At 40.3% G+C, this 8,027-nt stretch overlaps 1 non-coding gene across 1 annotated transcript; it reads right to left on the bottom strand.

Annotated features, from left to right (window-relative positions):
* Positions 1–315: 315 nt before the first annotated feature.
* Positions 316–422, bottom strand: LOC141624255 (small nucleolar RNA R71). Its single transcript, XR_012534064.1, has one exon. It is a non-coding gene; the product is annotated as a small nucleolar RNA R71 (small nucleolar RNA).
* Between the last annotated feature and the right edge of the window lie 7,605 nt (positions 423–8,027).

Genomic DNA, 8,027 nt, shown 5'->3' with positions numbered 1-8,027 from the left:
CCCACACCACAATATCTAACCGGAAATTTTATTGCCAAATCCGCATTTATCCAACTAGTCGAAAGAAGCCAATTTGGGGGGATGCCTAGTGAAGACCCTCATTCTCATATGGAGACTTTTTGTGACTATTGTGATGCGATTTCTCAAACCGGTGTAACTAAAGACCAAATTCGATGGGTCTTATTTCCTTTTTCTCTAATTGGCACCGCGAAACAATGGTTGAAAGGCCTTGATAAGGCTACTCTCGGAATTTATTCTTGGAAGAAGTTGGCTCTAGCTTTCTACAAAAAGTTCTATCCACCGGAAAAGACTAACATGCTAAGAGCTCAAATCACGGGCTTTAAGCAAAGGGATGAAGAATCTTTGTATGAAGCTTGGGAGCGGTTTAAGGGAATTTGTCGCTCATGTCCTCACCATGGACTTAGCGAGTGGTTCTTGGTACAACAATTTTGGAACGGTCTTTATGAAGATTCAAGGAACATTCTCAACATGGGATCAAATGGAATGTTCATCGAAGTTGATGACAATCAAACTTGGAACAAAAATGAGGAAATGGCGGTCCATAACTCACAATATAGTAGACCTCGCAAGGCTACTAGAGGAGGAAAGCATGAAGTGGACTCCATTACTCAATTGGGTGCTCAACTTAGTGCTCACATTGATACCATCAATTTGAATTTTGAAAAAGCTATGGCTAGACTTGAAGAAGCCTCAAAATCACCAAAGCATCATGTTAATGCCATGACGGCATCTTCATCAATCCCAAGTGGGATATGTGAGTATTGTGGAACTTTGGGACATGACCAAAGTGAATGTAGGGGAACAAATAAACAAGTGAATGATTTCCAAGCATACAAGAGTGGTACCCCTTATTCCAACTATTACAATGAAAACACCAAATTCCATCCAAATCTCTCATACAAAAGCCAAAATGTTCAAAACCCTCAAACAACATACACCCCACCTCCCATGAGAAACCAAAATCAAAGACCCTTTTACAACCAAAACCAAGGTTGCCAAAATCAATCTCCGTACAATCAACAAAATGACCAAGGTTTTGATGTTCAAAAAGCGGTACTCCAAATGCAAAAAAATCAATAAGAGTTTTTCACTCAAATGCAAAAAGATAGTCAAGCAAAGGAAACCACCATCAACAACATCCTAGCTCACACCAAAATGTTGGAAACCCAATTGACTCAACTATCATCTTAAAGCTCACAAAGACAAAAGGGGCAATTACCAACTCAAAGTAATCCCCCAAGACATGAAACGGTTAGTGCCATTCACTTGAGGAGTGGTACAAGGTATGAAGCACCAAAGAAGCAAGTTGAGGATGAAGTTGTGGAAGCTAGTGATAAAGAAGAAATTGTCCAAAACTCCAAGGATGGAGAACCATCAAAAGAAGAAATTTCAAAGAAGAATGAAGACAAGGTCAAGGAGAAGGAGCCCATTGTGATTAGACTTCCTTTTCCAAGTCGTCAAGCCAAGCCCAAATTTGATGACCAACTTGGAAAATTTATGGAAATTGTGAAGAATTTGGAAGTCTCAATTCCTTTCACGGAATTAATCAATCACTTGCCGGCCTGTGCAAAATACATGAAAGACATCGTCACAAAGAAGAAGTCGATCAGGAAGCTTGAGACTATCGCCTTCACTAAGGCAGGTAGTGCTACTTCAAGGGAGTTCACCTCCAAAACTCAAAGATCGGGGAAGCTTCTCAATACCGTGTACCATTGGCGACACCACGATCAACAAAGCCTTATGTGATCTAGGGGCTAGTGTGAGTGTTATGCCATACTCGGTGAGTAAAAGGTTGGGGATGGGAGAGCTTAAATGCACCAATATCACACTCCAAATGGCCGATAGATCGACGAAGACACCATTAAGGATATGGGAAGATGTTCCCGTAAGAATTGGGAAATTTTTCATCCTGGTGGACTTTGTCATTGTTGACATGGAAGAAGATTCCAACATTCCAATCATTCTAGGAAGACCTTTCTTACACACCGCGGGTGCGGTGATTGACGTGAAGCATGGAGAGCTCACTCTAGAAGTGGGAGATGAGAGCATAACTTTCAATCTTGACAAGATCACGAGAGCTCCCCGTTTGCATGAACCATGTTTTATGGTTGATCAATATAGCCGAAAGGATGATAGGAAGAAGTCGAAATTCCAATGGAAGAAGAAAATTGAAGATGCTCCATTCAAAGAGCAAGTGAATTGTAACAAAGAGAGTTTGAAAAGCTCACCAAAGTCAAGCAATGAAGAGGATGGCCTCATTGGCCAAGACAAGAAAGTGGGAGAGTTGTCTCTATCAACTCAAGAGATCTTTAGTGATCAAGTAGATGAAGTTTGTGGTCTTTGGGACGATGAGTTTGAAGGGATTTTCAATCCCTATATTGGTAATGCTATCGATCAAGACCGACAACAAGGGCAAAGATCTATTGATGATCTTTATCATGATAATGAAAAAGCTTTTGATTACTTATTCACGGTGTTGAGCAACATCAACAACACCTTGGACATGCCCCCATGACATCTCACTAAGGATGAGAGTTTGGTGGAGTCCTCCCTAAACCACCATTTGTAAATATTTTTAACTCTCTAACTCGCATTTTAATTCTTACATTGCATTTTTGTCATTTTTGGATTTTTATGCTTTGATCAAGATAATTATCATTTTTGAGAGAAGTGAGGGAGGGACTAATGATTCAATTGATGTGTAGTGCTTTAGCTTAGTGTGGGGATAATAATTGCCTAGGCTATTCATGCCTTAGTAGTGCCCCCACAATGAAGAACACGGGATTTTGAAGAATGAAAAATGACGAGGGATATGCAAGTACACGGTTGGAACTGAATCCGGGTAAAAGAGGCAGAATCCGAGCGTTTTCTAGGGAATCCGCCCGTCTTCAGGCAATCCGGGCGTCTTTGTAAGAATCCGCCCGTCCATCTGAGCTGAAATTTTGGGACTGTTGATAAATCCGAGCATCCTGCAAGAAAGACGCCCGTCCTCAGAAAGACGCCCATCCTGGAAGAAAAGACGCCTGTCTTTTTTGCTGAGAAAAACAAGAAAAATCACTGGAAAGGAATCCGCCCCTCTTCAGTGAAAGACGCCCGTCCCGCAGTTGAACAATCCGAGCATCTTTGCTGAATGACGTCCGTCTTTAGGCGAGAACTCTGAAGCCAAAACAGGCAGAATCCGAGCGTCCCGAAGGAAAGACGCCCGTCTTCCCCTGCAATTCAAAATTTTTCGGGTCTTTTATAAACCCCATCCCCCATTCATTTCTTCATTTCTACATTCAAAACACTACCCATAAACCCCAAAACTCAAAACCCTCACCCTTTCCATCACAAAAACAAGTTTTCCTCAACCACATTCATCAAAATCAAATCAAAACATCCTTCTAACAAAAATTAATCACTCCTGTTTCAACAAAAATCAAACCAAGCACCAAAATCTTCAACCTTTGAGTCGATTTTTGAAATTATAAAGGCAAAGCCTTTCACCTTAAAATCGATTTGGGTATACTTGGAAATTAAAGATTTTCACTCTTTTCTTGGTTCAAACATCAATGGCAAGGACAAAAGGAGCAACAAAGGCACCTAAGGCAAAGGCACTATCAACAAGACAAAAGAGTCTTCAAGCAAAGAAAGCCTCATTGGCTATGGTGGTACCTAGCTCAAACTTGGAAGTGCAACAACAACAACCTCCCTTGGAAGCAACAACATCAACAACTCCGGAAATTGCTCAACTTTCGAACTATCCGGAGGTAATTTTCATCTCTAACTCCCATAGGGAAACATTTACCAAGTATGCTAGAAAATCCTTTCTATCCACCAAGTTTATTTGTGAAGATGCCTTAGATAAGTTGGGTGTCCTTGAGCAAACTAAAGCCTTCTTTAAAGCCATGGGGTTGGTAAAATTGTTTGCAACAAAAGAATTGACATACCCCTCCCTTACCTTAGAATTCTTGAGTTCTTTGAAAGTTACTAAGGTAGAGACAATGGAAAACATCGAGTTCCACCTAGCTAATGTGAGTAGGCGCATCACCTTTGAGGAATTGGGTAAAGCATTGGGTCTTAGTGATTCACATAGTTATTTCAAGAATCCCGGAAAGTATGACCCCGCTCCTTTTTGGGAGGCGATTTCCGGAAGGAAATTTGAGAACTATCATGCTAGTCGCGCTCTATTAGTCCACCATCCGGGCATTAGAGTGTGGCATAAGGTCATAGGGAATACCATCATTGCAAGAAAAGACACCAACCACTTTACCAAGCTCGATTGTGATCTTCTTGAGTCGGCCTTAAATATTGGAAGGGAATTCACCAAGCCTTTCAATTCTCTCAGGCTTTTGGTGGATAGATGGCTAAATGTTGATTGTGGGAAGCAAGGCACCACCGTTATTGTAAATTGAGGTCTAGTCACTCTTTTGGCTAAGTACTTTGATCCGAATTTCAACAAGGATAGCAAGTATGTGGCGAAAAAGGGAGGTCATCTCATTGATATGGATGCTATGATTAACAAGTACAAGTGGGTTACCCATAACCCTCTTGACACCAAGTATGGGTGGCTCACCAATGAGGTTAGATCTTTTCCTTTGCCTTCTAAGATTTGTCGTTTGAGTGTCCATCGGACCAACTACCTCCTTCCCCTCTCAAAAGAAGCCGAATACATTATCCGACAACAAAGGGATGAAGTTGAAATGCCCTCCTCTTCCATTGTCACACCACCCTATCCTTTCAAGTACCAAGAGTTCAAACCCGAAGGCGTTGAAGCAAGCAAAGATTATATGACTCTTCTTCTGCAAGAGATGCACAAGCAAGCTTTTAAGGATCGGGAAAATGCTTACTTATCCCAATATCCACACCTCCTTCATTTAGCTAGGCAAGGACTACTTGATCCTTCATGTCCTTTGCCTAGTTGGGCGGATAGGGAAGTCTTCTTTCCGAGTGCATCTAGGGGTGAGATTCCGGGTGACGATGAGGTTGTCGGTGATGATATTGTTGATAGCATTGATGAAGAGGCTAGTGAAGAAGAAGAAGAGGATGATGAAGAAAGTGAACAAGAAAGTGAAGAGGGAAGTGGTGATGAGTCCACTTCTATTGAGGAAGAAGATGATAATGATGATATGGTGGAAGACTAGCAAGCTTTGGAGGCTCCTACCCTCTTGAGGTTTGCTTACTTCTTTCTTTGTTTTATTTTACATTATCTTGATCATGGTTGGAGTACTCCTAGCAACATAGAGGACTAACACCTCGGCCCCATTGAGGTGTTCTTATTTTATTGTTCCCACTTTTGAAAATCCAAAATGACAAATTTAGTTTCATGCATTGCATCTTGTGTGCATGAACTACCACAACTTTAGGACATTAGAAATAATGTCTAACTCGGTTTGGGGAACTACATGCATACGCAACGAGAAGTAATCTAAATTACGCTCTCCGTCATAAACAAAAAACCATGCATCATGTAGTGTAGATTAGTGTAGCTTGCATTTAGAGTATAATTCATGCATCATGTATGCATGATTTCCCATCATTTTGGCCATTGAGGACAATGCCCATATTAGTGTGGGGATGGAGAATTCTAACTTAACTTTTATTTAAAAATCCACGAAAATTTGAAAAATTGAAAAATTGAAAAACCAAAAACAAGTTCATTTCCTTTGTAGTGTAGTCATGTATATATTGTTGTATATATTGTGTTTGTTTTATTCTTGTTCACATTGATCGACTACGCCACATCCGAGACATGAGGATATTGAAGACCGCATGGTATGATCTTTTCAATCTCCTTTTTCCTCTTTATGTTAATGACTATGTGGCTTTATTTTGATTGATGCTGTATAACAATGTGAACTTAGGACTTGCATTTAGTTTATATGTCATATTAGTTGGTAGAATCATTTGCATTAGGATGTTTATATGCTAGTTGCATCATGGCATGTAGTTTGCATGTTTAAAAAATTTTGCGAAACCGTCTACTTGGGAAGCTTGACAAGTGTATATAGGCCCTAGTATATGCTTTTTCTTCTTAAAACTTTGCTTGTTAGAATATTTGTAAAACATCCTAGAATGTGTCATGCTAGTATCCTTTAACCCATGGATTAAGGCCTAGTCAAGAGTACCTTGTGGTGTGATAACTCCTTGGCTATCGTTTATTCCAAGGTGACCCTTGAAACCATGCATCCATCCATCATCCATGTTCTACCACATTTTTGTCATCAAAGGGAATGGGCACAAAAAGAAATAAATTTGAGTTCAATGAAATGAAAAGTGAAAGAAAGTTTGCAAAAATGTATCAAATGAAAAGAGGAGCAAAAATAGAACTCTTAAAGCTTCAAATATAAGCCACCCTCACTACATATGGGGTGACTTTGAAAATGTTCAAAGAGAAATGCAAAGAAAAGTTGAAAGTTGTCAAGTGTTGAAATGCCAAAAATCAAAAAGAAATGGCAAAGAAAGTGTTCTCAAATGTCAAATGCCACAAGAAATTGGGGGGAAAAACAAAAACAAAAGCAAACTCCCAAAGTGAAACTCAAATATCTATTGATCCCTTTATCCATCGTATCCATTTTCGTGCATGGTAGAGAGGGGACGACCCTTCTTCTTGTCTAGGCAAGAGGGGGAATTCCGCGATCCTCCAGTGTTTCTAACACCATAGGGAGTCTATTCTTGACAAAAGCATTTAACGATTGAGGACAAAGGTACCCTAGATTGACACAATTTGGAGGTGATTTATTGGTATCCTTCTAGGCTTAGTAGTTTGAAGAAATTGCATCTATGAAGGAATGTGTACCCTTGAATTGCTTCCCTTATAGATAATTTCCGCCACTTAGATGAGGAAAGTGGCTATTCTTTTGTAGATACATCCATTACTTGATTTTGTGTCCTTAATGTTTGGATGTGTCGCCATTTTGGCAAGACCCACCTTGCCTTTCAAGAAGGCATCCTACCTCATGGTTGTCTTGTTGTGAGTTGAAGGCGCGGAGTGAGACCCGCTAATTGTCTCATATCGGCTATGTTATTAGGTTAGTTTAAATAATGGTCATAGTATTTGTCACCTCTTTACTCGGGACGAGCAAAGGTTCGGTTTGGGGATATTTGATGTGACCATAATTAGAGCACATTTAGTCCCCGAATTAGCCTTGTTCCCATGCTTTTTAGTGCATATTTGGGCCATTTATTGTCTTTAGTTATTTGTTTTGCATATTCTTTGAGGTTTTGATCCCTTGGTAGGAAAGGAGTGCAAACCTTGCATTTTCACGGCAAAATGAGGCTAAATTGATTGAATTCAATGACCAAGCATCAAAGAGAGACAAGATTAGAAGGCCTTTATACATACTATAGTAGATGGGCAATGATGAGAAAAGATCCTTGAATCCCCGAGGAAATCCCCAAGGATTTTATGAAGAAAAAGGAAGAAAAGAAGAAGAAACGAGACTGCACAGCAACCCGTGCGTATTCCCCAGAAGACGCCCGTCTCCACCACCATAATCCGCGCGTCTTCTCCCCAAGACGCCCGGGCAAAAGACCCATAAGACGCCCGTCTTCACCCCAAGACGCCCGGGCAGAAACCACCAAAACCGCCCGTCACGTGCTGAAGACGCCCGGATTCTCAGGCAGACCCATTTCGTCTTCTTCAAGCTTCAAGGAAGGATGCACATCTTTTTCTAGTGACCAGAGTCTCCCTAGAGACCGGAGTCTTTCCAAAAAGACCAGCGTTTCCTTAAGTAGGGACTTAATCGTCATTTAAGCCCTTAGTTAACCCTAATTCATCCACCTAATCCCCACTATAAATACCCCATCAGTCTAATTAGAAGAGCATGTTCTTCTTAGCAATCTTTAGTGTAGTTAATCTCAATCAAATCTCTCTTTAATCTTGTAATCAACAATTAATCAAGTTTTAATACAAGTTTTATTTCCTTAATCTCTCTCTTGTTCATCCTTTATTTTGGGTAATTGAAGATTATTTGAGTTATTATTGGGAGATTGACAACCTCTCAATCAAGCATCAAGTACTTCTT

Source organism: Silene latifolia, chromosome X, assembly GCF_048544455.1.
Source record: "Silene latifolia isolate original U9 population chromosome X, ASM4854445v1, whole genome shotgun sequence".
NCBI lineage: Eukaryota > Viridiplantae > Streptophyta > Magnoliopsida > Caryophyllales > Caryophyllaceae > Silene > Silene latifolia.
The sequence above is the reverse complement of the archived record's forward strand: the minus strand, read 5'-3'. Positions and strand labels throughout refer to the sequence as shown.